Below are 25,874 nucleotides of genomic sequence, written 5' to 3'. Positions count from 1 at the left end.
GCTAGATTGGCAGAAGCTGGGACAAGTAATGGGAGCTCACCCCAGCTCACTAGGGATTCAAACCACCGAACTGCCAACCTTTCTGATTGACAAGCTCAGCATTTTAGCCACTGAACCACCACATCCCTTGGTTAGGAATAAGCTGCACCAAAACTCGACCAAACTTGGGGAAAGGTCAAAATAGACAAGATGGCAGCCACAACTATGTAATCAAAGCCCCACTTTTTTTTTCAAGCAACACAACGCACATATAAAAGAGTGGAATTTTGATCATATGTTTGTGGTTGCTTTCTTGACTTTTTTGAACGCTTCCCATTGTAAACAGGAGCTTTGTTTCACCGGCATACTCTGAAGAAGTTATAGAGATTGTTCTATTGCTTTCTTTTATCTAACTTATTAGTAGTTTGCTTAGTCAATTGAAAAGCATTACTTTTATTGCAAAACTGCAGTCTAAACCTTTGTTCTTGCACATGTTGCCATCAAGTACATTTAAAACAAATCTCTTCCAAACAAGGCAGCTGGGATATTTATGTGCAAAATATGACAAGTAAATCAGCCATGTGCTGCAAACTATAGTAATTAAAAGGAAAGCAATACCTTGTGTACCATGTCAGTGGTTCTGCTTTCTTACTACAATTAATAGCATTCAGACACCAATGACAAAAGATAGGAAGGCCTAGAGATGATAATCCAAAGCAAAAGTAACAGTATCCCAGTCTGTCAGATAGCTTGAAATGTTCATAAAGTAGATAGACATTGGAAGAATGAGAAAAGATGAAGAAACTTCTGTCATTCTTACAATAGCCATACGTTCTTTATTTCAGAAAGCTGGCCTTGAGTTAAATTATTTAATTTCTTAGTTTTCTTCTTGAATTTTCTTTTGTAAAGCAAAATTATAAACAAAAACAAATTACTTCATCCTTATGAACCTCACTCAGATTCCTCTGCCCTTTTTTAAAGGTTCATTCTCTAGTTTGTAGCCATTCTTTTTTCTATCCTCCCAGCCTGTACAATTATCCCAAGTACTTTTTACATATGTCTCTGTGTATTTTAGCCAACAGGGATGGACATCTATTTAAGCATGATGATACTAAAACAACGAAAACTCTGCTCTTTTTTACTTGTATATTGATATCACACATGCGTAAGATAAATAATTTCCATATCATTGTATGTTCCACTTGAAACCCTCCTCCATCCCCAGTAAACACTAAGGAATAACTTTTGAACTTTTTTGAGGATAGGAAGAACTGCAATTTCCACATACCCGTTTCTGATACATACTGTAAGCATCACCACCATTTTTTTAATTGCATTCTGCTGCTGACATTAAAATATGTTGGCCCTTAGTTCTACAAGTAAAACTCAACAGTTATGACTGTGCTTGGCTGAGTTCACAAATTTGTCTATGTGTTTGTTTCCTTTTGATTTAATATAACACGAATGCCAAGCTTTCATGATTTTTAAAGCAAGGTTTGTCGCTTCCTATCATATATAAATCAGGTCAATTGTACGTTATACAACAAACAATGGCTAAATGAACATAATTTATGTGATGAATGATTCTAGTCAGTGATCAGTTAAAGTGCAATCTTAATGACTTAATGCAGAGGCGAACAACCAATGAATATTCTTAAAAGCATGAACTGGGGAGTCATCTTTTTTTTCTTCCGTTTAATTCTATCTGATTCTTGGAGACTGCCTGGACAAGGCTCTGCTGTTTTCTTGGCAAGGTTTTTCAAAAGTGGTTTTCCATTGTCTCCTTCCTAGAGCTGGGAGACAATGATTTGCCCAAGGTCATTCATCTGGCTTTGTGCCTAAGGCAGAAACAGAACTCATCGTCTCCTGCTTTCTAGACTGATGCCCTATCCACTACACCAAACGGACTCTCTGTCATTTACTTAAATGAAATATCTACGATTACAAATTAACAGTTTCTATTCTGGTTTCATGCAATTTTTTTGACAATAGAATTTATTGTGTATCAATTTAAAAAAACCAAATATGAACTTAGGTTTGGTGCAATATCTGAGCCAATCAGTCTATCAAATTAACTCTCCTGGTTTATTCATAACTAATTCTGCTATACTTTATAGTAGTAAAATTCATGTTGAATACCGGTAGTTATTTGAAGCTAGAAGTCCCATTTACTAAGATTTCCAATCAACATATTGACAAGGATATCTTTCTTTGGAGACATTTCATCATTCCAGTGGTGGGATCCTCCCAGTTTAACAACCAGTTTGGTGAATACATAATTTGCTGCATGCACATGTGCAGTTTGAAGAAATTTTAACTTTCAGGTTTCTTCGGAGGAGCAACACAGCTGATTCGCGTGGCAATCTGCTCTGCCGCGTGAATCAGCTGAGAAGATAAAGGCAAATAGCGCAGATAGGCGGGTGGGCCCATCTGATCGTCGGGGTGAACCGGTTCGCTCCCAGCTGATCGTTGGAGCTACTGGTTCACCCGCGCCAGTCCGAACCGGTAGTATCCCACCCCTGCATCATTTCATTGTAAACTTTTCTTTCGGGGCATCTTCACTTCCTGATCAACCAAGTAGTTCATCACAAGATAGCCATTGCTATGGGATGCAATTGGTAGCAAGACCTGGTAAATTATCCTTTCTTAAGGGCCTAAAGCCTGGCTATGACAGTAGATCCCATCTCCCCCATTCCAGCCCCACTCTCCCGTTGTGTTTTTAGATTTTAATATTTGGTTTTAATTTATTTATGATTAATGTAGATATATTTTATGATTATAATCCACACAAAGTTACCTTATGGTAAAATGGGTGGTTAATAAATATTATAAATAAGTAAATAAATAAATAAACAAACAAACCTGGGAAATTGGGGGAAATGTTATTCTAAAGTATTTACAAAGTATGATCAAGGCTCTTGGAACAACCCTGATTTATGATACTTGTGGAGGGGAAATTGGGAGGGAAGGGGGAGAAAGGATATGTAATGGATAGAGAAGAGAAGGTTGAACTGGGACCCAACCAGGATGGTTTTAAACATTTCCTGGTGGAGGACTCTTCTATTTGTACTATTTAAAAGCTGCTGTATTCCTTGTTTAGCATCTCCAGATTAGTTCCTTCCGGTGCAAACAGTTTTGGAGAATAGATTTTTCTGAGGCATCAAATTACCCTTCCTAATCTGCTTTATTTTCTGAAATGTTCACCCCTGCGTCTTCCACCCTGCCCTCTAGATGTTATTACATTTATTAAAAAAAACAAGCAAATTAAATGTATGAATTAATTTTCTATCTAGTTTAACCCAGAATTCTTTAAATGCCAGCAAAGCTGAAATATTACTTATCATCCTCTATGTAAGGAATCCACATGTAGACATCTTTGCTTGCTGACAAATGTACAATTCATATTTATGCTTTCTCCTGATTTTTTCCCCAGAACACCTCAACTTAAATTCATGATTACTAGGCCTGAGTTTTACTTTTTTATAACTTGCAGTACCTTATTTTAAATTATATTCTACTCTAACTGCACAGAATGCAGCTGAAATGTAGAGGTTATTTACTAATAGAAAATATAATTATTTCTCTGTTCTAACAAGTGTGGTTTAGTCCATGATTTGGAATAAGGAATGGATGCTGTAGTTTGTCCCTTCTCTCCTCCTTGTTCATTGCTATGCTGTGGGCATAAATTTGTCCATGACACTTGCTTATGCCCTTAAGCAAGATCAACTCTGCATGATCACTTCGTGCCCTCCAGCAAATGGAATGAGAGCTCTCCTAGATACTTCCTTAGTGGTGTGTGTCTGTGACACTATTTTTATTCATGCATTCAGCCACATTCTGGATGTAACTGTAATTCAACTGTTAGAAATGACAAGCACTATACTACTCAGTCTGATAGCACAACTGAAGAAGAGAGGAGAAGTCTGAACAAACATTTGAAAAATGAATCTGCTGATATAGTTTCTAAATCAGGTTAATGTTTCCTTTTTGCATCCCAAACCCACACTAAGAGACTAAGGGCTACAAACAGACATTAAAATACATTGTGTTTAAGAAAAGAAATTGGATGGGGGTGGGGCAAATATGAAGCACAAATATGAAGCACTGAAAGGTACTTGAATGCAGAGTAAAGTTTAATGGACATACGTAAGTAGCAGGAAGACCGTACATGAGAAAAAACTTCCTAATACCAAGAGCAGCACAGTAGTAGAGCTAGCCTTAAGAGAGGTGGCCACAGGTTCCACTTATTGTGCATGGATAGGAGAATTATGCAATAATACAATAGCAAAGTTGGAAGGGACCTTGGAGGTCTTCTAGTCCAACCCCCTGCCTAGGCAGGAAACCCTATACCTTTTCAGACAAATGGCTATCCAACATCTTCTTAAAGACTTCCAGTGTTGGGGCATTCACAACTTCTGGAGGCAAGCTGGTCCACTGATTAATTGTTCTAACTGTCAGGAGATTTCTCCTCAGTTCTAAGTTGCTTCTCTCCTTGATTAGTTTCCACCCATTGCTTCTTGTTCCACCCTCAGGTGCTTTGCAGAATAGCTTGACTCTCTCTTCTTTGTGGCAACCCCTGAGATATTGGAACACTGCTATCATGTCCTTCTTTCTATTAAACTAGACATACCCAGTTCCTGCAACGTTCTTCATATGTTTTAGTCTCCAGTCCCCTAATCATCTTTGTTCCTCTTCTCTGCATTCTTTCTAGAGTCTCCACATCTTTTCTACATCATGAATGCAGTATTCCAAGTGTGACCTTACCAAGGCATTATAAAATAGTATTAACACTTCACATGATCTTGATTCTATCCCTCTGTTTATGTGGCCTAGAACTGTGTTGGCTTTTTTGGCAGTTGCTGAAAAATATTTAAATGGTTGTCCACTAGGATTCCAAGATCCCTCTCCCAGTTACCACTATTGAGCAAGATATCACCTATACTGTACCTGTGCATTTCATTTTTCTTGCCTAAATGTAGAACCTTACTCTTTTCACCATTGAATTTTATTTTATTAGATAGTGCCCAATGTTCAAGTTTGTCAAGATCTTTCTGTATCTTAAGCCTGTCTTCTGGAGTGTTGATTATTCCTGCCAGCTTGGTGTCATCTGCAAATTTGATGAGTTCCCCATTTATTCCCTCATCCAAATCATGAAGATGTTGAAAAGTACTGGGCCTAAAACAGAGCCTTGGGGTACTCCACTGCATACTTCCCTCCATGTACTTGCAGTTCCATTGAGGACTACATGTTGAATGTGGCTGGTCAGCCAGTTACGAATCCATCTGGTGGTGATGCTGTCTATCCTACATTCTTCTACTTTATCTAGTAGTAGGTTATGGTCTACCTTATCAAATACCTTACTGAAATCCAAGTAAACTACGGCATTCCTCTGGTCCACTAATTTTGTCACTTTGTCAAAGAATGCAATAAGATTAGTGTGGCATGATCTGTTTTTGACAAACCCATGTTGGCTTTTGGCTATTACTTTGTTTACTTCTAGATGTTCGCTAATTCGTTCCTTGATTATCTTCTCCAGAATCTTTCCTGGTATAGAGGTCAGGCTTATAGGTCTATAGTTTCCTGGATCTATTTTTTTTCCTTTTTTGAAGATGGGAACCACATCAGCTCTTTTCCAGTCCTCTGGCAGTTTCCCGGTACTCCAGGATCTCTGAAAGATATAGTTCAGTGACTCTGAGATCTCGTCTGCCAGTTCCTTCAGAACCCTGGGGTGTAATCCATCCGGTCCTGGTGATTTGAACTCATCTAGGGTAGACAGGTGCTCACTTACCATTTTCTTCCATATTTCAATTTGTGTTCCTAATCTGATTTTTGTGGTGCTGGTTTTGATAGGTTGGACTGTTTTATCCCTTTGCAATGCAAAAAATGAGTTAAATAGTTCTACTTTCTCCCTGTTGCTTGTCACCTTCTTGCCACTTTCTCCAAGCAATGGACCAATTGTTTCCTTAACTTTTTTCTTGTTTTTAACATATTGGAAGAAGCTTTTTGTTATTTTTTACTTTTGTGACAAGCCTTTCTTCATTGTGAGCCTTAGCTTTCCTTACTTCATCTTTACAGGCTCGGACTATTTGCTGATATTTTGCCTTAGTTATGTCCCCTTCTTTCCACTTTGTATACCTATCTTTTTTGTCTTTCAATTTGTCAGAGAGTTCTTTATGCAGCCATGCTGGTTTCTTTTGGGAGCTGTTATTTTTCTTCTTCATTGGTATTGTGTAGACTGAGCTTTTGTAATCTCATTTTTCAAAATTTCCCCAGCTTCTTGAGTTGTTTTCTCCTTGAGGATTCTCATCCATGGAATTTTTCCCAAGCTCTCTCTAAGTTTGTTGAAATTAGCTCTCTTAAAGTCCAAGACTCTAGTTTGATTTTGTTCTACTACTTGTGTTTGCATAATGTTGAATTCCAAAATTGCATGGTCACTTGCCCCCAGGGTTCTTATGGCTTCAATACCTTCTATCATTTCCTCTCTGTTAGTGAGAATTAAGTCCAATATGGCTGATTCCCTTGTTCCCTTCTCTACTTTTTGGGAAACAAAGTTGTTTGCTAGGTTCATTGGGAACCTGTTGGATCTTCCACTTGGTGCAGAGTTGTTTCTCAGTTGATGTCAGGGTAGTTAAAATCCCCCATTACTATTGTGGTGTGCTTCCTACATACCTCAGTTAGCTGACTAGCAAAAAGTTCATCTACTTTCTCTGCTTGGTTCGGTGGCCTGTAGTATAGACCTATGGCAATGTCATTTCCCCCCCACCCCCAACCTTTAATATTGACCCAAATGCATTCAAGGTAGTTTACATCATTGTTGTGCTCTATTTCTGTAGAGATGTAGTTATTTCTTATATATAGTGCAACTCCACCTCCTCTTTCATTTGGTCTTTTTTTAAAAATAATTTAAATTCTTCTAGCTGTATGTTCCATTTGTGGGTTTCATCCCACCAAGTTTCTGTAATGCAACAATATCGTATCTGCCCTCATTTACTTGAATTTCTAATTCACCCTGTTTATTCCTCATACTCTGTGCATTGGTGTATAGACATTTGAGTCCATTTTGATTGACCCTGTGTTTACTGTCTACATAACCTTTGTTATGCCTGACTGCCCCTATTTTCTTGCCACTTGTATGATTCATGCACATGGTATGGCAATCACTATTAAATGCTTGGTTTTGCTTGACAGCAGGAGTGATAATCTTACCCGCACAAACATCTATGTTACATGTACTGATAACCCTATGAGTTTTAAATTGCTGGGGACAGAAATATTCTGTAACAATTAATTCTCTGTCCCTGCTATTCAGTTTAAATGTTTATCCAGAAAATCTGTGAATTTAATGCCAAGTAACTCAATCCCTTTCTTGGATGGGTGCAAACCAGGGGTGGGTTTCAAAAATTGTTCGAACCTACTCGGTGGGCATGGCCTCCTTTATGGGAGTGGCTTGCCACCCATGTGACCGGATGGGAGTGGCTTGCTAATGCCACCGCCGCCGCTAACGCCGCCCCCCCACCCGCCTTCGTCCGCGTAGTGCACGCGAGCCCGCAGTTTTCGTGAGCGAAGGCCTGGAGGCCTTCCCTCACGAAAGCTGGGCCGCCGCCACCCACCCGAAGCCTCCCGAGTCTTGCTGCTGGGGCTTTGTTGCTTACCTGAGGGGGAAGCAGCAAGCGAAGGCCGAAGGGAATTTTCAAATGGACGTCAAGCGTGAAAAAAGCTTCACTTCGCCTCCAGCCCGGAGTCCAGCCAATCAGTGAGCGGCAGGCTGGACTTAGTGCGGACGGGCGGGGGAGCAAGGGAGCGAGGGATCGAGCTGCGGATGGGTGGGGGAATGAGCAAGTGAGCTGCGATGCGCCGGCAGGGGCTAGGACCGGTACCGGCGTTCCCGGAAGTTAATTACTTCCGGGTTCACTGACGAACCGGTTCGTGCGAACCGGTGCGAACCGGGAGGAACCCACCCCTGGTGCAAACCATCTCTTTTGTACAGTTTTTCATTGTATCAGCTGAAGGCATCATGACTAACAAAACCAAAGCCTTCCCTTTTACACCACTCCTTTAGCCACACATTAAACTCTGCTACACACTGGCCCTTCCCTTTTTTTTCCTTTTTTGTTCCCTTTTTGTTCCTTATATACTGGTAAAACCTCTGAAAAGATAAGCCTACAACCTACACTACTAAGTTCATACCCCAAGCTCTAGAAATCATTCTTCACAGAAAGTACATCATGCATACATCTTTTGGGACATATCATTTGTGTCAAGATATATAATAGCATCAACTTTCATAGCATCAGCTTTAATTATATCCACAGATCAATTTGGGGCCCAAGCCTAACTGGGATCTTCCAACATCATGATTCTTTCTTTCTCTGCCTCTACTTGGGAAAATTGGTTGGACTTCACTATTCCTGCTGTTAGATACAAACAAAACTCATCTTTTTTTGAAAACTTTTTGATCTGAAAGATTTTAGGGTACTTTGGAGGAAAGACTTCAGAACATGGAGTGATATGGAAAATTCTGCTCTGTGCTTTCACTCCATTGCTATCTTAAAATAGTTCAAACATGATGTGAACCCATTAGTTACAGTCAAATGCTTTCAGTTATCAGGAACTACAGTCTCCAGCAACTCAAGAGAGCTTATTTAGTTATGCTGACTGAGGAATGATGGGAGTCTTTTAGGGAACTGCGTGAGTTTTCAGGTTCAGAAACGAAAGACTTTGACCATTCTGAGCTTCAGCTATACTAAGAGAAGAGAATTAGAATGCATCTGATTACACTTAGTCAACTGACCCAGAGTCTAAGACAAAGGTGGGTTCCTACCAGTTCGCACCTATTTGGTAGAACCGGTTTGTCAAATCTACCGAACCAGTTAGAAGAGGTTTCACCAGTGGACCAGGAAAGCAGGACACACCTACAGAAGAGGTTCCAAAAAATTTTGAAACCCACCACTGGTCTAAGATAAGGTAAGATCTGAGGATATCGCATCTGAACACACTGCAAATTATAATGACAAAAGCAAAGGAAATCAAGTCATCTACTTAAAAGAAAGAATAACTCAAACAGCTACTCCGGTTGGTAGCCAGAGTTATATTTTAAAAATTGGCACTTGTGACTCTTTGGTGGTAAATAACATTTGAATATCCTACACTCTTTGTATGTATGCATGCAACTGGCAACATAGAACAGGGCTAAAATTCAACAGACCTAATTATTTGTCTACTTTTATGCCTTGATCATTTTCATTAGTCTATAGCGCATTCCTTTTAGTACAAAAGCTTAATGGATCAAGCTTTTATCATCATCATCTTCATCAACATCTTCTATTCTCATTTGTACTGTAATATTTAAGACAGCACTGGCTTACTGAATAACAGAATCATTCTAATACCTTGAATTAGTATACATTTGCTTGTTGCCATTTTTCAAACAATGGAACTTAATGTGGAAACTTCCCTTCCTTGCAGGGAGATTGAATAGTGAGCATCAAGGAATGGGTAACAGAGAATCTCTGAATTGCAACAAACATTTACATTACAGTGACAGTATAAAGGAAAACAAAAGCAAGTACACATCGGCTTGTGCAGTCTTCTATTTTATCTGATTTTGTGTAAGTGGTAATATATTGATCCTACTTCTCTGCTGATTAAAGGCAACACTCTAAGCAGTCCTAACTTTTGTACACAAAACAAATACATTTAAAGTGAAAGAGAAATAGTATAAGTTTATTTCTTAGGAAGTGCCATGTGGATGGAAAGATAAAAACAGTAACACAGATGTGGTTTCTACTAAAACAATGCCTTTTCCCTTTAAAATGATACCATACTTCCGCAGTCATATGTCTTCCAAAGAGGCATTTTCCCCCCCAGACCTTTATTTAAAACATGGTCCATGGATGTTATCAATGCTATTTTTTTTCTTTGTTCAACATGCAGGCTGTACAACTTGTTCCAATTCTTCCCTTCCCAATAATATGAACATTTGATTGCATGCTTATGTTAAAAGTTTATATGTCTGCTAAACTTCTTGCAATGCATAATGAGAACAGTTACTAATTTTTGTCTTCCTCACCAATTTAATTCCTTGCCATTTAGTCACAACCTTCTTTGTAGTTGTAAAGCAAAAGCCAAAAAAATTATTTATGAACATGAGAAATGAGAAAATATGTTTCATAAGCCATTGATACTAACAGCCCATCTGAGTCCAAGACCACAATTCTAGTTCCAAGTCCAACATCCCATTTTGGGAAAGGAGGGATACAAAGAACTAATGATGAAAAACTAGCATTGCCATTTTTGCTGAGAGAGTGGGGGGTACTTAGTGTACTCTCATATCAGAATTTAAAGGCCAATCAGTCAGATACAACTATAAGAAGTTTAGTTAAAAGCCTGAAAAAAATCAAAGCGAACCCCATGAATCCCCTAGTTTTTGAAAACAGGAAGGCCCTTTCCTAGTTAAGAAAGGATCAAGGTTATAAATTTACACCTTGTCTAGAAAAATGATGCCTGGTCACCGGAATAGACAATATATACACAAACATTTTAAACATCTGGCAAATAAAACAAACAGTACCCTTTCTTTTTTATATAAGTGCCACATTTGTTGTTGTTTAAATTCTCACTACAGACCTTGAGTTTTGTTTTTCCAAAGGTCAGTTTCAGACTAATGGTTTCCCGATGAAACTGTGATTTGAAGATGTATGGCATAGAAGCTCTTTAATACTAGAAAACAAGAGTCCATGGTCCTTTTAGCCTATAGTTAAACCACTCATTGGCATCTCACAGGAGAAATTGCAGGTTATTTTTTTCCCTTTAGGTTTTAAATATAGCCTACAGAAGCCTCAGTTACCTTTCTTCCTTTTCCTCCAGAGTCAACTAAATCTTCAGTTGACCATCAGAAAACAAAGTATTGCTGCTAATCATGTGAAATAGAAAATTATGAGGACCAGTGGGTTGCAGATTCGCTTCCTCCATCTTCTTAATGTAGGATTCCTGCCTCATCATGACATTAGTTGGACAAAAGCATTCATTTTTCAGAAGGATATGTAGGATGGAGAAAACAAAAAGCTTATTTTCTTCTTCCTGCTCAACATTTCCCATCGCCAATAAAAGTGAGAAATTACCAATGAGAAACAGAATTACTAGAGAAAACAGGATAACAAGAGAAGCAATGATAGCTGGGATGAAGCAAACTTAACAAAGATCAATAGAAAGAAAAATTCCTGAGAAGTTTGGTAGAAATATGTGCCTGTACAATGCACTACTTTGTGTACATATGTAGGCAGCCCTTAGTTTCTGAACTGGATCTACACCTTGGGTTGAAAATACCAGATACCCATCACAGAACAAAGGTTGAAGCACAAGTAAGAAAGGGAAATGAATGCTTTATAACTCATGGTGGTGCAGTGGTTAGAGTGCAGTACTGCAGGCTACTTCTGCTGACTGCCGAGATGGCAGTTCAAATCTCACCCGGCTCAAGGTTGACTCATCCTTCCATCCATCCTAGGTGGGTAAAATGAGGACCCAAATTGTTGTGGGCAAATGCTGACTCTGTAAACTGCTTAGAGAGGGCTGTGAAGCACTATAAAGCAGTATATAAGTCTAAATGCTATTGCTATACTCTACACCAGGGGTGTCAAACTCAAGGCCCAAGGGCCAGATGCAGCCTGCAGGGTGCTTTAATCCAGCCCATGGGGCACACGCTGGACTGCCCCGCAGTGCCTTTGCCAGTGAAAACTGAGCTCAAGAAGCCAGCGGGCAGCCCTCCCAAGTTCCGTTTTCGCTGGCAGAGGGTTGCAGGAGACCGCTGCAGCCAAAAATGGAGTTCAGGAGCCCGTTTTCTCTGGCAGAGCTCTCAGGCCACCATAGGAACCCCAACACGAGTAACATCGAGCTGGCCATGTCCAGCCAGGCCACGCCCACCCCATCCACCTGAGATCAAATAAAATCCTGATACAGTCCTCAATGAAATCGAGTTTGACACCCCTGCTCTACACTAAAACAAAACCAGACTTTCAAGATTAAAACACCTGCAGAACATGGTAGAGCAGAACAGATAATAAGGAAAAATTCATCTGATGAAGTAATAAAAATGAAATGAACAATCTGTGTGAGTTGTGAGTGTTGTTTTAATGTTTTGTTAAAATATTAATAATTAAAATACTTGGAATTTTGAACAGTAATACAGAATTATTATTTTTCTGAAACGTAAGTAAGGTGAACAAATGTGATGCATTCTGATAGGAAGACGCATCAGAAATGAAATCAGAACAAGGAGTCAGGGGATCTAATGAATTGCTTGAAGAGAGAATGTCAAGAGATGCTTAGTTTTGATATTCTTCTGTTTATACAAATATACTAGTGAAAGCAAAGAAAACTGAAGCTGATTTAAGATTGTTCTAAGCTTCAAGGAACAATACCAAGTACCAAATAAGTTTGTATGGATGATCAAAGTGTCTTCTCCTCCAGAATGCTATTGAACTTTTTTTTTGTCTAGTTGTGAAGCTGGTTAATAGGTTAACGGGCTCCATTGTTAGCAACTGTTCATGTTATTATTTTTTCCCCTGCTTTTAAGTGAGTGTCTTTTGAACAGTATCCCTTTTTATGTCTAGTGCTGGTAGGTCTTTCCTCTTTTCTCTCCCTACCCCCCACCTGTTTACACGAGGGCTTTGAAAATCTTGTCAGTATGTGTGCTCTCCTGAGTGTTGCGCGAATTGCACTACTGCTTCATTTGGAAGAGACACTCATCTCTGGAGCCCCATACTGTGCAAGAGTGCATCAAGGCCAAGGAAGCCCCTTGATGCAGGCTCATGCTGCGATTCTCCTTTGCACAGAGTCATGTGTCATGATGGTTTTCCCACAATGCACTCTTTAGTTCAGTGTCAAAGAAATAGAACAAATAATCTACTGCCATCACAGGCAAAGATACTACTCATATGGATATGGAAGAACAAGCTTTGCTTCTAAATGCTCCAATTTTGCACTCAGGCCTTTATCTGGGGTTGTTTTTAATTACATATTTTGTGGAAACCTATTCGGGACTATTTCCCAGTTCAAGAAATCCTGTTTAGGAAATGAGGGAATGAAGAAAACTCCAGAAAGCAATGGATGAAATCTAGCTGAAAAACCAAAATCATATACATTTTTTTAAAAAAAATCCTAGATTTAAATGTTAGCCATAAAGTAGCCAGAGATGAATCATACCTGCCTATAATTTTAAAAAGGATTGCCGGGAAAAAAGGGAAAGTCTTTTTCAAAGGGAAAAGGAGGATTATCTGCTTCTCTCATCTGCTAATTGATAAAAATGGATGGCAATTTAGACACAAATACTACAAATGAAATAAAAATTGTTATCTAGCTAAAATGAGAAAGAATAGGGCAAGACAAGGGTATCTTCACAGCGGCTGGAAATTCTGGCAGCTAATACATTCAGAGCAGCAGATTAGAGAAAGTGCATGTAAAATGTTGCTTCTTCTGAAAATAATCAGGCTAACACTGCCACTTCTTAGCTTAAGCCTAAAGTACATTGAACTTCAAGATCCCATTACCCAAACAGCATGGTCATTACTGATGTCCATATGGAATCTGACTGAAGTGCAAGGTATCTAAAAGGAGTTAGATTAAGGAGAGAAGATTTAACTAGTAGCTCCTAAATGATCATTTCCTTTCTCCAATCCAGACAGTCTGCATGCCCCTATTGAAAAGTCAGGAAGTTGAAGTCCATATATTTGAAGGATGGAAAGTTTGGAGAAGTAGGATCTTAAGTTATGCAGCTGTAGTTCCTGAACTCTTGTACACAAATGCTAAAGACTGAAACCCAAATATGATAATAAAAATTACAACATGTTTTAGAAATAAACCTTCCCTGTGTCTATATGTTATTGTCATTAATACAATAAATAAATTGGAATGTTTGCTCTAGTATTTGTATACTGATCTTCGATAGAGGGAGAAGGAAAGAGTATTGTTTTAAAAAAGCAAAGTGTCCACCAAAGAAAGAGAGTATTGTTTAAAGTTTAAGACAATATTTCAAATGATTTACAAGTAATAAAGAACTCCAAAGTGAAGCCAAGAAGAAAAATTGAGGAAATGAGGCACCAACAATAAGAAATAAAAACTTCCCAAATAATCAAAAACTGCACAATTTTGTGCAAAGAAGTAATTCCAAATGTATGCAGGCTTTTCTGGAACTATTAACCCCAACCTCTTGCACTGGCAGAGAGTTTATAAATTATGCATTTCTGAATGAGTTAAGAACTGTATCTTCATTCTAAGAACTGTGAAATCCAGTGGGTAGTTAAATTCTGATCTGTATATAAGTGTGAGATTGGTGGATGAAACTTTTATCAGAATTCATAAAGGATTACTTTTTCAACTATTCTTAGATTTAAGCATCTTTTGAATGCCTTTTATCCTTTCCAGACAAAAGAACTATTTGTCTTAAGAAATGAAAGTCTTTTAAACAAATACAAAACAAAAGGGTGATACAATGGTATAGTTACTTAGAAAGATTCTATTTTACATTTCTTATACAAACTTTCACAGTGTCCTAATTGATGGGGTAATTATATCTCTCTATCACTACTAGGAATTAATTTCAGAAGGATAAGTATGGAAATAAATAATGGCCACTCAGAGTACAACAGATTGCTTCCCATTCAAAGTTAAATGGTTTTATGAAGTGAGTGTTTTAAGAGTATCTTTTAATTTTAGGTGATTTTGCAATAGGCGTGGTACAAGCTAATCATGATCTGGGCTGCCAGTCATAGAATACATTTTATCCTTTTTTTATTTAATTGAAAATTAAATAAATTATTTAATTATTCCCTCAACACAACATTTAGATTGAAAGAAATCCCATCTATTTATTCACTAAGATTTGAAGAGTTGATAGATCTGAAATCATAAATAGCTTTTTCTTTTATGTTCCCCTATCTTGTTATAATTACAATGTGTCTAACAAAATATTTCCCTCTCGGTATCAGATGTTTATTTATTATGTATTTAATATTTTGTTTTATTAGCTCAGCACAAAAGCCATGGCTGTATTCATCATCAGTGCACAACTTACAACTGACTCAGGTAAAATAACACAATGAACAAATAATCAAAAATAAAACATCAAAACATAAGAAGATAATATGCCATGAAAAATGGAACTAACAGGATCATACCACACTCTGGGTAAGTGCCTGAAGATAGTTCTTTTTAAAATAAAAATGTTCAGCTACAGAATACTTACTTCAAGATCTCTAAGATCATTTTATAGCAAATAGCATTGAAGGTTCAACTACAATTTTATTTCTTCATTTTATTCTGTTTCTATAATTATTACTTTTAACAAGTGGTAAAAATTACTGATTGTTCTGACATAAATTTACATTTCATGCCGAATAAACATAAATGAAAAAGCTAATTATATTCCAAACTTGTGCTTGTAAAGCATGCTTAAGCTTAAAGAAGTTATTAAATTCTTGAGGGACAAAGATAAAACAATAAATGATATCTACAGCTCAGTGCATAGCAACTTGATATTATATCTTAAAGCAGGGGTGTCAAACTAGATGTCATTGAGGGCTGCATCAGGGTTCTGTTTGACCTCGGGGGGCCAGGGTGAGTGTGCCCAGTATGGGCATGGCCAGCCTGACGTCACTTGTATCATGGATGCTTGTGGCCTGAGTACTTTACCAGCCAAATAAGGCTCCTGAATTCAGTTTTTGCCTGGGACGGCCTCCTGCAACACTCTGCCAGTGAAAATGGTGCCCCCCTGAGCTCTGTTTTCACTGGCAGGAGGCCATAGCAACCAAAACAGTGCCTAGGAGAGCCGTGAGCTCTGTTTTTGCAGGCAGAGACACTGCAAGCCAAAACTTTGCTGTTTCCAAGGCGGCCCAGCAGCCAGATCCAAGCACCCCATGGGCTGGATCTGGCCCGTGGGCTTTGAGTTTGATACCCCTGCCTTAAAAGTATTTCAATAAATGAAATTGGGATTATCAGGAATGCTAGCCATGAAATATTTCTCTTATTTACCAGCCTCTTTTTTATTTTTTGAATATGTTTAATTTAATAAGCTATTCTTCAAAATGAATTTCTCTTCATGTCTGTTCAAAACTACTATTAACTAAGATAAATCTCATTAACAAACAAATTAGTTCACTGAACTCAAAGATTGTTTTTGAATGGGAAACTATAGAATTGTTCTGATAGTAAAACAGAAAATCAGGAGAACTGGCTTTACAAAAAGCAGAAAAAAAGAAAAAAAAACACCCAACCGTTTGCTATTAGAAATACAGCAGGTTTTTCATTATATCAGTGAAACTTGCATTTGTTCACAGCATGCACTTAAATTTAGTTTGAAAATGCAAATATCTCTCGGATACAAAACTTCTAATAGGGGCAAAGGAAGGTAGATGAATTAAATGAATTCATGTGGACCTTCAGAAAATGTTTACTAAAGATGGAAAAATAGATTATGAAATGTTAAGATGTACAAATGTTTGTAGGAAGAGAGTAGTATGTGCGCTGTTGTGAGGAATGAATATTTATTGAGTGCAATCAAAATGGTCATATGTAGGAATGTTTATCTTTGTACTTTATGATATGTAAATGAGAATTGATAATCTCAGGAGAAATGGTTTCCGTGGTAAGATACGGCAAACGTGAACTATTTGTTTATTTATATATTTGTTTATTTGTTCATTTATATCTCACCTTTATTATTTTTACAAATAGCTCAAGATGGCAAACATATCCAGCACACCTTCCTCCTCCTATTTTCCTCACCACAACAAGCCTGTGAGGTGGATTGATCTAAGACAGAGTGACTGACCCAAAGCCACTCATCTGGTTTTCATGGCTAAGGTGGGATTTGAGCTCAGAGTCTCCTGCTTGCTAATCAGTTGCCTTAATCCCTGGACTCCTTGCTCAGAAATAATATTAATTAAGAATAAAAGGACTAGGTCTGCCCTTAAACAAACCTTGTATTTACTGGGATTTATGTTGGCATAAATTGCGGTCTTAATATAAAATTAAGATAGATATGTACGTGTATGCATATATGTGCCAATGGAAACATAGGATTACTAGGTCCTGTATATTGCTTTGAAAATATAAATTGGCACAAAGTTTTCATAATCCATTTTATAACATTATTAGAGCTTGATTTGTTAATTTGCTAGTTTAAGTTTTCAAGAATTATTAAGCTCTAATAATATAAAAAGGCACATTGTTTCCTTTCCAGGCAGGTTTTTTTTTTGGGGAAGGGGGACTGCTGTACAGAGCAAAAAATAATAATTTTATTTATTTTAATTTCTGAAAGATGAAGACAAGAATCAGATGCTCCCAGAGAAGTGTGAAGTTATCGGCCAGGTGTGCCCAACCAATGGCCCATGAGCCACATGTGGCCCTGGATTGCTAGTAATGTAGCCCCCTTACAAGATTGTAATAAAAATATTTTTAAAATAAAGATTAATTCTATACATTAACTATATTGTATATTTTATATGCATCTCAAGGCAATTCCTCTTCACTCAATGAGGCTCAAGCATGCCAAAAGATTGTGCGCTCCTGCTATCGGCAATGGCAATATGGAACATTGAACACAGTTTTTTTCAGAGTTGAAAATGTTCTAAGAATGGGCAATCTGTAGCCACATGCATCCACCATAAGTCATTTTAAGACCACAGCAGTCCTTCTGGGGACACAACCCAATGTTATCAATCAATAATCAAATATATAGGCTGCCTCAATTGCAACTGGAAACCCTAAAAAATCTAATGACCAAATAAATAAGACACCAAAACAGAATTCAAAAGTAACGAAAACAATATAATTTTAAAATGCCAAATGTCAGCACTCTGGTTTTCTGCTGTTTTGAAGCAAGGCACATCAAAGACAATACTGTAAGACATAATATATATTTAATATAGATTGGGGGGGAAGCAAACCACGTAACTCCTCCCATGAAATCCCATCTTTGTCCATATGTATGAGGTGACCCTGCATAAATTGTCTCATCATTACACCTTCAGAATCAGAATAACAGAGCTGAAAGGAATTTTGGAGCAATAGCAATAGCAATAGCAGTAGACTTATATACCGCTTCATAGGCCTTTCAGGCCTCTCTAAGCGGTTTACAGAGAGTCAGCATATTGCCCCCAACAATCCGGGTCCTCATTTTACCCACCTCGGAAGGATGGAAGGCTGAGTCAACCCTGAGCCGGTGAGATTTGAACCGCTGAACTGCTGATCTAGCAGTAGCCTGCAGTGCTGCATTTAACCACTGCGCCACCTTGGCTCTTGGAGGTCTTCTTCTAGTCCAACCCACTGAACAAGCAGGAAACAAGAATGGAAACCCATTCTGGCCAAATTGCTGTCCAAACTTTTCTTGAAAACCTCCAATTTGGGGTGACCACCCACAACTTCTTCCACTGGTTAATTGTTCTCAATGTAAGGAAACTTCTCCTTAGTTCTAGGTTGGTTCTCTCCTTGCTTCCATCCATCGCTTCTTCTCCCACCTCCTGGTGCTTTAATAAATAAATTGAAACCAATGGAGGGTTTCTACCAATTTTACTACCAGTTCATTCATACATGCGCTCTCGCTCTCTCTTGCGTGTGTGACGCTTCTGCATATGCGCAGAAGCATCCGGACAGGTGGGTGGAGCCTTCCACCACTACCAGTTCCGCTGAACCGGCAGCAACTCACCTCTGGTTGAAACCTCCCCCTTCCTTATGGCAATCCCACAAATATTGGAGGATTGCTATCATGTCACCCTTGGTCCTTCTCTTTACTAGACTAGACATACCCAATTCTTGCAACCATTCTTCATATGTTTTAGCCTCTAGCCCGCTATCTTCTTTGTTGCTTTTCTCTCTACTATTTCCAGATTCTTAACATCTTTTCCATATGGTGACAATCAAAACCGGAAGCCATATCCCAAGTGTGGTCTTACCAAGGCATTATAAAGTGGTACTAACACTTCATGATCTTAATTCTATCCCTCTATTAATGCAATCTAGGATTGTGTTGGCTTTTTTGGGGTGACTGCAGCACACTGCTGGCCCATATTTAAGTGATTGTACTGATGTTCCTGATCTTTAGTCAAATTGGAGATAACCAAATTGCATCCATCTTTCCATCTCAAATGGATGTAAAGGGCAGATCAGAAAAGAGTGCAGTGAGATGAAAAAAACATCTAATGCTGGGCTTTGTCTGATGGTCTGCAGAAAAAAAGTAGCCTGATAGACTTCTCTATACTATAAGGACTTCAGCAAATTAAAAAAAAAACAACTTGAGGTTCCCCAATGGTAACAAATTGGAAAGATCATGTCTATGGACTCCAAAGGCCTGAACCCTTTCAGTCTCATTGAGTTCTATAGGAAAAAAAGGACTAGGGAAAAAAGTAGCAACTGGCATTCCATGAAAAAGCAAGAAATCCCAAAAGAACATTCCATAGCCTGACATGAGCGTACGTTAAAAGGTGTAAAGGTTTAAAATTTAAAGACCACAGTAGCTAATCAGAATCAGATTCATGGAAAATATTGTGTAAAAGCTCATTTTTCTCATTGCAGGAAAATACAAATCTGAATTAAAAGGAATAACGAAAGTTATTTTTGCTTTCTGCTCAGTTGCAAACAGAAAGTAGACAACTCTAAGTGATTCTTAATCCCTAGGCACAGAAAGGGAATACTGATTGTCTGAATCCACAAAGACCAACTTAATCCCGTATTGCTCTTTCTACATCTGTGCTCCTTTGTTAAGCAAAGTTCCTTTAACCTTGACAAGAATTTATTTTTGATCTTTTTATCACTTGCTTTACATAAATAATTTCATTTTTATTTTCACCTTTTCTTTTAACTGAGAAAGAAAGCCAGTAGAAAGATAAAAACTTGTTCTTTAAAACTATTTTTTGTATTCACATATGAAATTATTATTGTCATTTCCTTATTTAGGTAACCTATATCTTAGTTGCCAGACATCCCAAAATATGTTGTTTTATATTCTCCTGCGACATAAATTACTTTAAAATATATTCAGAAAGAAAAATGTGAAAACAAGGATAGTTTTCAAAGCCACAAGTGCTAGAATAATGTAACAAACTTCCTAGAATTATTTTTCCAGTGGAAGTATCCAACTTCCAATTTACTCAAAACTAAGACTCATTGCATAGAATCCAAGCTAGATTGGTCACTGGGACCAGAGGTTTAATCTTACAAGTTTTTGGACTCATGCTGGTGCCCATGGGAACTTCTTTCATACAGAATGTGTAGATATAGAACCCAAAGAAAAACTGTAAAATATTGAAAACTTGCTTATTTTAAATTAATGATGCAGTGAACCACAACTGGATGGGTGCATTTTATTTCATCTCCCAAAAACAAAATAATCTTTCTGTTTTCTCAGTGTCAGGGTTTAGGAGAGTGTTTCTCAATGGTAACCATTTAAAGATGTGTGGACTTCAACTCCCAGAATTCCCCAGCCATGCTGGGTTGAAGACCACACATCTTAAAATGGTTACCATTGAGAGGGCCGAGGTTAAGAAACACTGGTTTCGGATATTTTCTCAAAACTTCTCTTTTAGCTCACTTGACAGATAATGTCACAGTCCACTAAACAAGATTGTTATTGATTGTAAAATGCTGATTCCCTTTATCTCGTGGTGTTCCTTACAGGGAGGCGACCTTGATTTGCAAATCTGGCCCCTAAATTGGGGGGAGGGGTGCTGCAAGTATAATTCACAGCCTCTTGTGGCCTAAGCACTCTGGTCAAGATACCATCATTCAGAAATTGTAATGTGAGGGACTTAATAACTACTGGATGTTTTCTATTTTCCCAGTGTATCCCGATTACAGAAACACCTGTTCTAAATAACAGCATGCTTATTGATGGTGAAAATATACAGTGTTCAACAGCCCTCAAAATTTCTCATTTAATTTTTATGGTGGAAAGTCTAGCAGTAGCAAATTGGGTGCAGTATAGGCCATGTTGGCGCACAGGGTCAATGATTTGTTTACAGCAACCACCGAATACATTTATGTTCTTATTATTAATGGTGTAGCACTTCCATGATTTTCTTTACCGATAGTTCCTAGAATTTAAAAAAAAATCCAAATAGCTTTCTGTGTTTTTAAGGCCATTAAACAATCTTCCTACAATTGTCAAACATTATATAACTTTGATAACTTTGTTAAATATCATCTTCTTTGCATATTTATTTTTCATTTTATATAGCAGAATAGGAAAGATGGGACAGGTTCATTTATTTATTCCAAAATACAAATAGCAAGTTGTTGCCATGCTCAATTCTCCTAAATCAGAGTTAATATTGAATGAACATCTGTATCTCACAAAGAGTGCTTCTTTGAGACACATCAAAACAGTTGGGATTTAGAGGTGAGCAATGTAGCATCTAAAATTCCCATATTTTACCACCCGCCTCCAGAAGCCCACACAGTAAGTGTTAATAGGACGTGAGAGATCCAGCCCTCACCCATTGCTCTGTAGGGTCCGACAGAGCTCGGTAGTCTCTCCACTCCTATTCAACATCTATATGAAACCATTGGGTGAGATCATCCATCACCATGGACTGAGATATCATGAATATGCTGATGATACTCAGCTGTTTATCTCATCCTGTGGTGAGCTAAGTGATGCCATGACCTCCCTCTTGCAGTGCCTGGAGGCTGTTAGGGGCTGGATGGGGGGGGAGTTGAAATTGAACCCTGGCAAAACTGTGTAGCTGTAGATTTGCGGTTATTTGGCCCACTTTTGGTCTTGGATGGGGTGGCTCTGCCCCAAACAGACCCTGTGCATAATCTGGTTGTTTCTCTTGCAACTTCTGCTTGAAGAGCAGGTGGCAGTCATGACCAGGAGGGCCTTTATGCAACTGCATGTTGTGTGCCAGTTATGCTCTTTCCTGGACCAACAATCACTACACACAGTCATTCATGCCCTAGTCACCTTCTGTCATGATCCCATCAGAACCTGGGTCTGAGGAAAAGGAGGACAATTAGCCGGGGCCAACGTAGGGGGATGGCACAGTCTCTATGGAGGAGGAACAACCAGAGGAGGAGGAGAAGGTCCCAGGCCCCTCGGGCCTTGGAAGAGTAGTCAGGGAAGAAGAGAGGGTGCAAGATGACCAAACGATGAGGGATGAGATGGAAAGGGTAAGCAGCAGAGTAGAGGAGCAACAGAGCTCCAGAGAAAAGTAACTGCCTCTCCCATCTGATCCTCCAGTGTAGAGAATGTACAGGAGGCGGACTCAGTTCAGGCTGACCCAACTAGTCAGGAGGAGGGCACCCTGCCCCTCCTCACAAGCCTCACCTAGGGGAAAGGATTTAGGGATACGCTTTGGGGAAGGGCTTTTGCCAGGAACAAGTGTTTGTTTTCAGATTACACTCCTCCGGCCTGGACTCAGACCTTCTGCCTTGCTGTGAGGACTGCTTGTGCCTTGCTTTGAGGACTGTTCTGGTCTTGTTCTAGCCTTGAAGACTTTGCTTTCAAAACTGCCCTTGTCTTATGCCTGGACTTTTGCCTTGTTGTCTGGCTGGGTAATCTATGAACTGTTGTTTGTAGAACTGAGAGTGGAGCCTTAATGGTCAGTGGAGGGTCATTTGTTTAACTATTTCCAAGAGAAATAAAGAACTCTCTGGGTGCTTGCCTAATCACGACCACTTGGTCATAGCACCTCCCACCTTGACTATTGCAACACACTGTATATAGGCTGCCCCTGAAAATTATCCATAAGCTCCGGTTGGTGCAAAATTCAGTGTGCACATGCATCACCTCTCCTGTGGGAACTGCATTGGTTGCTGATTTCCTTCTGGGTGCAATTCAAGGTGATGGTCACCTTTAAAGCCCTTCATGGCTTGGTACCAGGTTATCTGAGGAACCATTTCTTACTGGTCGCATCTACCCAACCCACTAGGCAAGGAATGTTATGGGTCCCATCCCCACAGGAGGTACATCTGGCAGGACCCAGAAGAAAAGCCTTTTCTGTGGTTGCTCCCTCTCTCCGGAATATCATCCCCCTGGAGAGTATACTGGCTCCATTCTCTTTCCGAAGGTCCTGAAGACATGGTTCTGCCAGCAGGATGGTAGATGGCAATCCAGAGCAGGATGAAGCCCATTAATTGGCTAGTATGAATGTGTGTTGTTGCCAGTGTGTGTGTGTGTGTGTGTATGTGTGTGTGTGTTATTATTTTATTTTATTATTTTTATTTATTTTATATGTTGTTTTTATATCCTTGTAAGCCACCTTAAGTCAAGTAGGTGCGAGTATGTGGCAATATGAATTTTCTAAATAAATGTGCCATTAAACTGGGGGCAAGAGAATTGTTAAAAAAAACATGATGTAATTTTCCATCAATTTTCAAAAATCTAAAATGAAGTGTTTGGTTTCTAATAAGCTTGGCATAATTATTAATCTTGAGCAAAGCCTGGTCTTGGTACTTCTTGAATAGGGAGCTACCAGGGAATCCTAGTAGTAATACATATAGACTAAGTAAAGACATTTTTAAAAAGCACCCTAGAAGGAAGCAATGCACAACCAATTCTATATTGTTGCTAGTAAAATTACAAGGACATCTCCATTTAGCGATCAGGACTTACAAGCAAGTTGGACTCAAAGGAGAGGGTACTTTTTTATGTCACTTTTATAACTTTGGTGACTTTGGGCCTGTAGAGTATTCATAGTTGCATGTTCCCAGTAGGACAGATATGCATTTAGTTTTTCATGATATAACAGAATGTTATTTGTTTGTTTGTTTGTTTGTTTGTTCATCAAACAAAAATTATAAATTTGAAATAAAAAAATAAAAAAAATAAAATGTGACAGAGACAATGGGTGCTTTAGTGCAACGGCCTCCAATTTTTTGGGCACCAGGGACCAGTTCTGTGGAGAGAGGTTTTTCCACGGACTGGAGGGGCATGGTTTCACATTCTCCCTGCATACCATGGATGGGGCTTTTCTTGTTTGCGCAGCCCAGTTTCTGGCATGCCTCAGCCCTCTGTCAATTCATGGATCCGGTGGTTGGGAACCCCTGAGTAAGTGCACTTCCACATGCCCCCTTAGGAACCTCTTAAATATAGAATAAGGTCCACAGAAGTTAAGTTGGAATTAAAACTGTGAAAGTTAGTAGCTGAAGCAACTGAATCGAATAAGATATTCCAGACTTTGTTTTACGAACAAACACTAATTTCCGTCTCTATCAGGAATTATTTTTTCAATGTTAAAAAAGCTGTGACTGTCATATTTTCAGGGATCTTAATTTTATGCCTTTGTCTCAAAGTTCTTCACTTTTCTCACTACAGTTAAATCCATCCGGTGTCAATTATATAGGTGGCATTTGTGGGAGGGAGTTAGTGTTGGATGCAATAACATTTCCTGACTGGCTTTTCTTAACACTTGATCTTTCACTTACACATTATGTTTATGGTGCAAAGAAATTTACAGACACATGACAGCAGTTCAGAAAGGTGAAAACTAAAAGGCAGACAAGCAGAAGACTTTCATCATTTGGCAAGCACACTCAAATAATAATAAAAATATATATTTCCATTTTGCTTTCTATTTTGAAAAGTGAGAAAATTGTCTCTTAAAAGGCCTTACAGTAAATCCAACTTATTTTTAAACTGTATGTTTTTGTCATGGTTTTAAAATTGGGTTTTTAAAAGAAATAACTTTGGCTGCACTCCAGCTGAAGTGGTATTTATTATCTTAGGCATCACTTATTTGGGCAATTTATGGTCCAAGAACTCCATGCAGCCATTAAAGATCTTCCATGCATTCTTCCATAGTTTTTTAATTATTTTTATTTTTTATTTTATTTATATCCCATCGTTATTATTTTTTACAACTAACTCAAGGAGGGAAACATATCTAATACTCCTTATTCCTCCTATTTTCCCCACAACAACAACCCTATGTGGTGAGTTGGGCTAAGAGAGAATATCTGGTTGAAGATCACCCAGCTGGTTTTCAAGGCTAAGACAGAACTAGAACTCACGATCTCCCAGTTCCTAACCCGGTGCCTTAACTACTAAACCAAACTGGCTCTGACCACACTGATCAAGAAAAGGCATGATAGTCAATTCTTCCTTAAAGACAGTAGAGCAGAAGTGTGATTCTTCCAATTGCCTTCCTTCCCAATTATATTGAATAATCTTTCCCTTTTCTGTCTCTATCTACCTCATTAGTCCTGGGAAAGCCTGGCAACAGGGGAAAAAGTCGGAATACAAACTTCAGCACACGGGTAAGAATGACTTCAGCCATTACATACCACTGGAAATTACATAAATATATGAAAATGTGCTATGTGAAAAATATATATATATATATATATATATATATATATATATATATATATATATATATATATATATATATATATATATATATATATATATATATATATATATGTTTTTTTAATTTATATATATATATATATAACCATTCCCAAGTCAAAAACTACCTTTAAATATATGTGTGTGTGTGTGTGTGTGTGTTTTATTTGTGCTGATAAATAAATAAAGGGAGACTAGTATAGATCTATTTCAAGCTATTTAGCTCTCATCAGCTAGCCATACCCTTACTGGGATTTGAACCTGGGCTATATTACATACTAGGCAGACATCTTAGCCATGAGGCCACAGGCTCTTATCCGTTATCAGCGAAGCCAGGGTATTTAAACTACCTATATATTTAAACTACTCCAGGAAACACCAAACCTGAAGTAGTCTGAAGCAGCCTGAAGATGACGAATGAGACTTCGTCGAAACGTCGCCAAGACATCTCCAATTCTACGTGGGAGAAAACCCGAACAACTAGAGACCTACATACTAACACCCGCGAAAACCTCAGAAAATATATATATATATATATATATATATATATATATATATA

This window comes from Thamnophis sirtalis, unplaced genomic scaffold (assembly GCF_051295495.1).
Source record: "Thamnophis sirtalis isolate CommonGarterSnake01/CBP01778 unplaced genomic scaffold, rThaSir2_p1.2 scaffold_6, whole genome shotgun sequence".
NCBI classification, from domain to species: domain Eukaryota; kingdom Metazoa; phylum Chordata; class Lepidosauria; order Squamata; family Natricidae; genus Thamnophis; species Thamnophis sirtalis.
Note: the sequence above shows the minus strand (reverse complement) of the source record.